Here is a 10,103-nt window from a genome sequence, read left to right on the forward strand (position 1 = left end):
ATTGATTTTCAGTAAATGACTGGGCTATTCAGATTATATTCAGATTCACAGTCAATGCAATGATGCTGATGATACTGCCTGAATATTGGCCAGGCAGGGAGGATTGAAGCATCTGCTGTGCTTGTGGACTGATGGGGAACTGGCAGATGAGTTGCCTAAACTTTACCCCAGCATCAAAAAGGAAAGTCCATCAGTTCCAGCTGAAGGCTTAGCACATGCAAGCCAACTAACAGTGCCCATATTTTTCCAAGCAGAAAAGAAGGCAAGGTTACCAGTACCATAGAATGGCTCATTAGGTCCAGGATGATCATCATCAAGTGGCGAATACTGTAGCAAATGCCCCAGAAAACTAACATAGCCCAACTTGGGCCTAGCCACCACCTAAGGGGAGCACACACAAAAAAACTGCCTACAATGAAGAGTTTGGTATTCAGCCAAGCTCTCTCAGAGCTGGGTGGAGATTGATACATAGCAGTGTGGTATAAAGGCTAGAAGTAGAGTTCATGGTTAACAAAGGAGCAGTCAGAATACTGGTAGAAATTACGATATATCAACCCAACAAAGTTAGACCAGGTATTTTTGTGGATTTGTTTAGCAAATAACACTACAGAACAAATTTATTCATATCTGAATATTGACCTGATTATTGGCATCCTTGGGATGATTTACTACAGAAATAATCGGTCAATATTATCTGTGGAAGAGGTGAGCTGATGTTCCAAGTGAGAGTCATCTTATGTTGGCAGGATCATACCCAGAAACAGTGTACTTCATAAGTGTATGTAGTGGAGGGAATAGCAGTACCTCAGTATACAAAAGTTGTATTCTGTGGTTTGCTACAGATGAAATCTAGTAAATAAGTAGTATATAATGTGGTATTAAACCAATCATGAGATAAACTGGTTCCTGTTCAGAATGCCTTAGTGTTTTTTTTTTCCATCATACATTGAAATGTTTAAGTGTGACAAATAATGTGGAGGTAAATGATACCAACAGTAATGTTACAGTTGCACCCATTGCACTGTAGCCAAAACCAAGTACATGACCACCAACGTTTCTGAGATCATTGGATAAAAAAATTATAAACAATCCAGGCACAACACAATGAATTCAACTCAATGGCTTGTTGGTGTTGTTGTTTTGATGATGTATTTGTTGGATCATATGGTCAGTTTGGTCAAATAGTTGTGACTCACCACAAAGATAGAGCCAACACAGGTCTGATAAAGGAATGTTTGAAGGTGCAGTTTTACAACCATTTGGAAAATGCTTGGTCGTCTCTAGTAATGATTTTCAGGAAGATGGAAGGTATGCCAAGATTCTGTGTTGAGTTTAGATGAACAGATGTAGTAAATTACATTGATGTCTTTCCTTTACCGTGAACAAATGAATGTTTGAATGCACTAGAAGGTTCCTGTTAGTTTAACATTTTAGATTTGCTATTTGGATAATGACGAGTCAAGCTGGATAAAGAGACTTTGTCTAAGGCTGCTTTTGGCATGATAGGTGGCTTGTATGAATTGTGCATCCCGCCATGCAACCTATGTAGCATGACTGTCACTTTCAAGAGGCTAGTGGAGCTCACAGTGAATGGACTGTTATAAGAGAAATACCTGGTTCACATTTACAGCGTTTTAGTATTTGGTTGCATATAGATAAATAAAGCACACATGAAACTGAAACCAAGAAAGTGCTCAATCATGCATACGGAAGTGGAATTTCTCAGATACATCGTAGGGAGAAATGGAGTATCTATGAGAGATTGTCATCAATTTATGACCGAGAAAGAAGTCTGCAGTTCCTCGGTTTTACATCCTATTACCAATTATTTGTGGCCTATTTCTGCAAGATAGCAGTACCGTTGTCTATGCTCACAAAAGTTGAGATGAATTTTAAACAGAGCAAGGAATACGACCTCTAAATTTTGCTTTAGTGAATACTCAAGTGCTACCCTATCCATGACAAGACTGTGAGTTTCTGTTAGATACTGATGCTCTGACTATCGTCACTATTGGTATGTTAGGAAGTTCACTATAGGTCATCCTTTGCTAAAGTGGCTAATTAACTGTAAAAATATAGAAGAGATGATAGTGCACTGGATAATCACATTGCAAGAAAATGATTTTGTCAAAGTGCATCATCCAAACCTGCAATATAGAAACATGCATGGACTGTCTCATTGAGATTTTGTTAGTTTGTGAAATATCCACATAAAAGTTGAAACCATTGTCACTTCTGCCATGGAAAAAGAGAGCCATAAATCGAAGATTCTACTTGTGGCTAGATGCCAAGAATAAACCCCAACCTGGCCTGAGTATCCTTGCTTTGCAGCAAGGTAAAACCCAATAACCAGCATAGCATAAATGCGTGTAACATATAATACTTAGATAGTAGGTTACATGTGCAGGTAGGTGTGCTGTACTGTCATTATAAACAACCAAGTTATAGTTCTCGGAGTGTGTTGCAACTAGTGGTCTTCAATGCTCTATGCAAGAAATTCTCCATGCTTTGAATAATATAAAGACTAGAGGGTAACAAGGAATTATTTAACTGGTGCTAACATTTGACAGTAGCTCTTTTAACTGTGAGCACTGTATGGTTGGTCGATGCTTTGGTATAGTCCATTAATGATATGTTGGTAGTAAACTAGATAGCACAGTTTGGAGCAATGGAAGAAATCCACGTAGACCAGAGAGCCTATTTCAACAGAAGGTTTCTCTGAGTTATGTAAAGAGTGAGATGTGGTGAAGACGTACACTTCACCTTATCAACCCTGGTCTGAATGTTTCCCAGGAGTGGTTGAAATTATATGTAATACATAAAATTCACATGTAGAAGCTTAGATATCACGATAAATCCCGGTGTTTAAGATATTTATGATGAAATGTTTTAAGCCATGCAGATTGAAATATTTTTTAATAACTACACCACTTTATTGAATATTTTCATAACGTTGTTTCATTATAAGATGCAGTATTAAAGCATGAAAATGTATGCTGTAATTATGTGTAAGAAGGGGCAGAAAGTAACATCTGCATTGTGAAAGCTTCGTACATCAAGCTAAAAACTAGTACACAACTTGTAAATGAAAGGATTTCCCTAAGGAAAAACAAGGGAAACATTAATGAAGGTATGGCTAATGGTCAAAGGTATAGGCTAGCATCACCTTATTTGAATCAGATTAAGTGTGTTGGAACCTTTTGCAGTCTCGACAAATTCCTTCTTACTGAAACAGAATACTGTCTACATGACAACAAGATAGTAGGAAGATGTGTGAGACTGGGTTAGAAAGTTTGGCATGTGTTCTAGTTTTCTGGTAGGGACAAACTGTGCAAAATGGCTACAAGTAGATTGTCAATTGGAGTCTCAATCAAGTCTGAGGATTGTGAAATTCTCTGGTCCTTAGGATACATATTCTATTGTGATATAGTGAGAGATTACATAAAAATCTCATTGACCAATACATTATGTTAGAATTGATGGTCATAACCATGCATTATAACCTCCATTAACCTATACACTCAATTAAACTTTTGACTATTTAAAATTCATACCACCTTGCACTTGAATCTGAATTTTCAGGTTTTATGGCCAAGTTTTAGACATGGCCAGTTTCTCTCTTTGACGAACTTGTGCTTTTTTCTGATTTTCTGCCTTTCAAGTTTATTATTGAAAATTATTTCTTTCAATGCCTTTCTTCTACTAGTATAGACTCCAACTATGAATCCTTTGAATTTCTCCAGGATGCCCAGAACTTTTATTCAGTGAGGGAACTGAAAAAGTTTTCGAAACTAGGACTCCTGGGTCTGCCTTGACATCTACCATGGCTGAACTCATTCATGAAGATGCATTATTTGCCGATGCATTGAACATGATAAAGCTCATTATATCTGTTGTTTGGTTAGCCCTCATGTCTCCAGGGGCCGAGCAGCCCAATTTGACAGTGGCGTGCCTTGTCATTTTTAAGTCTAAGAATATTTCAGTAAAAGAGGGTACAATATCAGCCACTACACTACAACCCTACAAGCAGTACAGCGTCTCTCGACATTCCATCTGTTGATGCCACCCAAGGAGAAGAAGAAACAGGATCTACCAGTCAAAGGTCCCATCAAAGGGTACAAGATGTGTTCCCACCTCTAACAGGAGCACTAGATTCTTAAATCTAAAAAATCTCGCTGGTACTCGGATCATCTTGAGGGTGGATCAAATCTTAGAACGATAGAAACAAGACTGGTTTCTGGGTGATGCTCATCACCATGGACATCATTACCACCTATTTAATGTTTATACTGGTCACCACAATGTAATCCATGGTACAGACGGGCCACTTGGTTCATATGTCTTCTACTCCTCTATCACCACCATACTGGTAGCTTAAAGTAAATGAGAACGTTTCAACATTGTGGGTAGGAAAGATTATAGTCCAGACAAGAAAATGAATCTATTCCTTCACAAGTGCCAGAGTTCCATTAGCCTTGCGACCCTGGAAGCATTCGCAGAAGATGCTAAAGTTGAAACTCCCAACCAAACCATCTAAGATGATTATGAACAAGGTAATGTTAGATGAGATCCAAAAATTCCAGTGCTGAAAAGATGGCTACTGACTGGACTGAAGTTTGGACTTTCTACAACAGAGAGCAGAATTTTGTTGCACTAGAATGCAAACTCTCTATTGTTGACATTTGAGGAAGAAGTGTGGAACCTGCGTGTCAGGTTAGTCCAAACAGAAAGAGCCTTTGGCAAAGCCCAGTAGGATCTTAAGACCACGCTGGCACCCCTGGAAGTCTGTTGGTGAGGTCAAGGTGATGAGGAGTGAAAACTGAACAAACTTTGGGTGAGTTGGCAAATTTTGTATATATATCTGTGTGTGTGTATTATTACTGTAATTTAAAATATATATATTTTCTATTATTTTATTAATTTCATTTCCCATGGTTTATTTTGCATCGTATCTTTGTATTCATTCTGTTTCTTCTTTTTATGTCTGTATATATAGGTCCCTGTGAAAGACTTAAATTTAATTTTTTAGGGTATGTGTTTGAATAGGGGTTATTTTACCAGGCATTTAAAGAATTTAGTCTTTATGTCTTAATTTCTCTATTTAAATAAAATATTGTTTTATATGTGTGTGTATATATACATGATTTAATCAATTAAAGGCATAATTGCATATATTGTTTTACATTATGAATCATAATTAATGGTTTTCAATGTTTCATTTCATTATCTAAAAGTGTTGCATTTTCTTTTACATATAGTACTAACTTATTAAGATTTTTCTTTTTCTCATTATATAATAAATCATTAATACTGTTATGACACATAGTATGTTAGACTGTCCTTTTTTATAGGGTCAGTTAACCATTGTTTAGGACTTTCGTGTTGTTTAGTCTTTTGTTTAAGTGTGTTTAATATGCTAGACTGCCTTTTCTAAAAGGGATAGGTAATTTATGTTCAAGTTTTTGTTTTTTTCTATATGCATTTTCATTGTTATCTGTCCCTCGATGGGACAACAGCAGATATCCCAATGTGACTTTGTTCCAAAACAAACAAACAAACAAGCAAATAATTTTAATCTCAGTTAATCCCATTTCAACTTATTGTATTATGTATTCTCTGGTACTTCAAAATATGGTTAAAGGGTTTTTCTTTTATTATTATGTATTATGTTACATTTTAATATATAGAAAAACATTTATTTTGGCATTTTATTTGAGTGTATTTTTTGTTTAGGGGTTGTGTCGTCAATGTGACAGTTAATTGTTCGTAGGAATGAAGGGAAGATAACGTGTTTCTTGACTATGGCACGAGGTTAAAGGTTATTAGTTTTAAAGTTAAATTTGATTTTCATATTGAAGACAAGCCTGAAATAGAGAAAGAAAGAAAAGTGTGATATACGGGAAATTATATGTATCCTACTTACTTTTATTAATATAGGATTTTTTTTTAACATTTTTCATTTAGTCTGCTTCTATTATATTCAGTTTTGGCATAATCACGTTGTCCAGAAACCGTTAAAATTATTTTGGTGTAGTTGTTTTTCCTTCTTTGTTGTTCTCTAGTAGAAAGTGTCTACTTTGCCTGGGTGGATATTGCTGCAGCTTCACACATTGTGAAGAACATTGTGACAACAATGTTCTTCACTGGCCAAATAAATAGTATCTAGAGGTGTTACAACGTTCGTCTGTCGTATGAGAATGAGCATTCACGTGGTAAAGCACAGGAGAAGCCGAGGTTACCTGCTTTAGTAAGAAACTTTAATTTTAGTCAGTCTTTCCTAATTAACTACATGAATAATTCAACAGATATACAGCTTGAGGGAGTATCACTTTTAACTTATTAACAGTTCTAGTAGGAAGGTAATTGTCTAATGTCTTACACAAGTACACACAGTGGTTTTTTTACTTTATGATTAATAAAGATTCTTATTAATTTTCCATCACATATTCATTCTGTCTATTCTCTTAGTTTAAATATTAGTAATTTAGTTAAATTTAATTTATTCTATGATAATACGGCACGAATCTCCCGTTAAAAATTATCTATATAAGTGTGGGGGATAATTTGATTTACTGGATAGAAAAATGCTAGATGAAAGAAAGCAGAGGGTTGTTATAAATTGAGTTCAATTCTATTGGATTGATATCACGATTGGGGTACCTTAGGACTCTGTTAGGGGTTTTGCTATTTTTGAACTACATCAGTGACATAGATAAATTTGCTGATGATATTAAGGTATTGCGTGTTGCTTGCTGTGAAGAAGATGCTGCTGATTTACAGAAGAAATTAGATCATTTGGTGAAATAGGCCAATAAACTGAATATGGTTTTCAATAAAAGTTTAATGTTGATAGGAATAACCCTAACAGTGTTATGAAATTAAAGGATCTTGGTGTTCTGGTTGATCAGTCTCTTAAGCCGTCAAAGCAGTGTGATGTTGCGAGTGGTACTGTAACTACAGAAATATTGAATACTAGTATAAGGAAACTATAACTTAATTGTATAGTTCGCTGGTTAGCCCAAATTGAGATTATTGGGCTCCTTAACTTAGGAAGGACATTGAATTGCTGGAAAGGGTTTAGAGGAGGGCTACAAGGATGATATCTGGGATGAAAAGGTTCTCATACAAGGGCAGGTTAAGATCTATGAAACTGTTTTCTTTTGAAAAAAAAGAAGAGTTAGAGGGTATCTGATTGAGATGTTTAAGATTGTTAGAGATATTGATAGTATCGACGCATCATATTTTCTTGTACCTATAGGTGGGATAGGACTAGAGGACATAAATAGTTCTGACAGGGTAGGAGTATTCTGCAGCTAAGACAATTTTATTTTCTTAACAGGGTAATTGGCATTTGGAATAGGTTGCCTACTGTCTAAAGAACTTAGACTTTTGGAGATAAATCACATTAAAAAACTATGTAAAACGAGCTTGTCGGAAAATAAAATACAAACATATTTTTTTATGGTGATTTATCTCCAAAAGTCTAAGGCTAACATAAACTACATATTTGGAACATTGGTATTATAGAATGAACCGAATACATTTTGTCACATATATCTTGGTAAACGTATGCTCAAACTCACAGTGAGTTCTACAGATGTATATATTTCGTTGTATTGTAAATCTCATACGTAAGTGATATGATAATAAACTGGCTGTATAGTACAGTAGTTGTTTTCAGATTTGGACAAGAAAAATTGAACTTTTTAAAAATATTTATCAGCATCTTTGTCGTACCAAGCAATATTAGAAAGTGAATCTAGTTAATTATCAAACTGTATGATTCTTTCTTGGGTAACTTGGTTAACGTAAACGTTTTTACTTTTTCTAACCTTTAAAATGTAAAATAAACGGTTAAAGTTTTATTACCTTAACACATGTTGAAATGTGTGTTATCAGTCTTATTTTGTCTGGAATTTTACTTACATGCATTTATGATGTTTAATTAGGATGATATCTACTTAGAGCAGTTTGAGATATAATGAAAGGATTAAAACATGGGCTTTTACACAATAATGTAGAAAAACTAGAAACGACATGAACTAAAGAACGTAGATAATCAATCATTTAGTCTATGTCACCGCATGGGACAGCGGTAAGTTTACGGACTTGCAACGCTAAATCCGGAGTTCGATTTCCCGCGGTGGATCCAGAAGATAGCCCAATGTGGTTTTAAACTAAAAAAAGTGGTGTATTTGAGTAGAAGCATGGAAATATTGGAAATAGCTAAAATAAATATTAAAAGTAGTAATTTTAGACTTTGAAATTCAATATTTATAATTCTTATAAGAAAATTGATTCCAGTTGATTATATCATGCATTGGTGGGCTAACGGGTTTAATTATTTTGAACATTTGATAATCAGCTTGAGTTGACGATCTTTGTAGTTGTCCTAAAACATATGAAGTGGAAGGTGGTAAGTTTGTTTGTAATTAAGCACAAAGCTACACAGTGAGCTATCTGTGATCTGCCCACCACGGGTATCGAAACCCGGTTTCTAGCGTTGATAAGTCCGCAGACATACCGCTGTGCCCCTGAGGGCAGAGGGTGATAAGAGCGAGAGATAACGTATCGTGTTATGATCATACCGTATTTGTGTTATTATAATGAGCACCACTAATTTTCATAAATCTTTTAACAAATTTATTGACGTTTAAATTGCATAAAATGAATGTATATTTCAATCTGAGGAAAACATTATATTTAATAAAGTTTTAGCCTAATAATTATCTTTTGAAACGTACATTCGCAACGTTTTGTAAAGCGAAATAGTCAATAAACTCGGTTTTATTAGATTTTGAGGCCCTTGAATGGTCTTGTGGTTAGTGTACTCAACTCTCAATTCGTGAGTCGCGAGTTCGAATCCCATCACCAAACATACTCGCCTTTTGAACCGTGGGGGTGTTATAATATGACGGTCAATCCCACTCTACTCTTCGTTGGTAAAAGAGTAGCCCAGAAGTTAGCGATTGGTGGTTTTGAGTAGTTACCTTCTCTCTAGTATATCACTTCCAAATTTGTTTGTTTTTGTAATTAATCACAAAGCTACACAATGGGCTATGTGTGCTCTGCCCACCATGGGTATCGAAACCCGGACTCTAGCGTTGTAAGTCCGCAGACGTACCGCTGTGCTACTGGGGGCACTTCAAAATTTGGGACGGCTAGTGCAGATAGCCCTCGATTAGCTTTGTGTGAAATTCACAAACAAACAGTTATAATCTTGAAGGTCAAAGTTCAGTGACACACAAAATCCGTTCGTCACTAGCTACGCTAAACTTAATCCTTAACACCTAGCAAACATAAAATCTTTTTTAGTCTTAGAGCGTTTTGTTTATTAGTGAACTTAGTAAATAAAATACAATAAATTGATACTTATCATTTATGAACTAAATTAAAATTCTATGGTCTTACATACTAAACTGAAATCTTTTGTTTAACATGAATTGTGCGTTTAAGCATAATGTGAACAAATACCTAACGTAAACAAACAAGTACATTAACATTGTTACTATAACACACATAACTTGAAGTATAAAACTTTAATTATTATTGTTAGATTGTGTTGTTTCTGGCAGAGTTCTAAATATGTTCTTGATAAGTGTGAACGAACACATAAATGGAGCTGCTTGCCATATTTACATAACATAGAAATATTAAAAAGTTCTATGAAGGTCACTAAAATCAGTCTAAATAAAACAATAAGAGATAATATAAATGGGCGAATATGTGATAAACTATTTGGGTGAGAAGTAACCCTTATATTGCATATTTCAAGGTTGACATAATCAATAATGTCGTTTGGATTATAAGAAATATTTCCAGTTTTTTATTATATATCAAAATGCGAACTTAGGTGTTTATCATCTCTAAAATAAACTATAGTGAACATGCAGGATGTGTAAAATAAACGTCAAATTATAATAGTCTGGGTAAAGTAGCGTAAAGTCAGTATATACAGTATATATATATATACACACATACAAGCTGCTGTACTGATATGTGTGTACCAGGTCTTCCCACTCTCAAACTGTGTCACAGTAGAGCATTTGATAGTACAGTATTTGTGTTGGTTGGATTATAATAGGAGCATAAATAGTGTTACT

The sequence above is a fragment of the Limulus polyphemus genome, unplaced genomic scaffold, assembly GCF_000517525.1.
Source record: "Limulus polyphemus unplaced genomic scaffold, Limulus_polyphemus-2.1.2 Scaffold2363, whole genome shotgun sequence".
Lineage (NCBI taxonomy): Eukaryota > Metazoa > Arthropoda > Merostomata > Xiphosura > Limulidae > Limulus > Limulus polyphemus.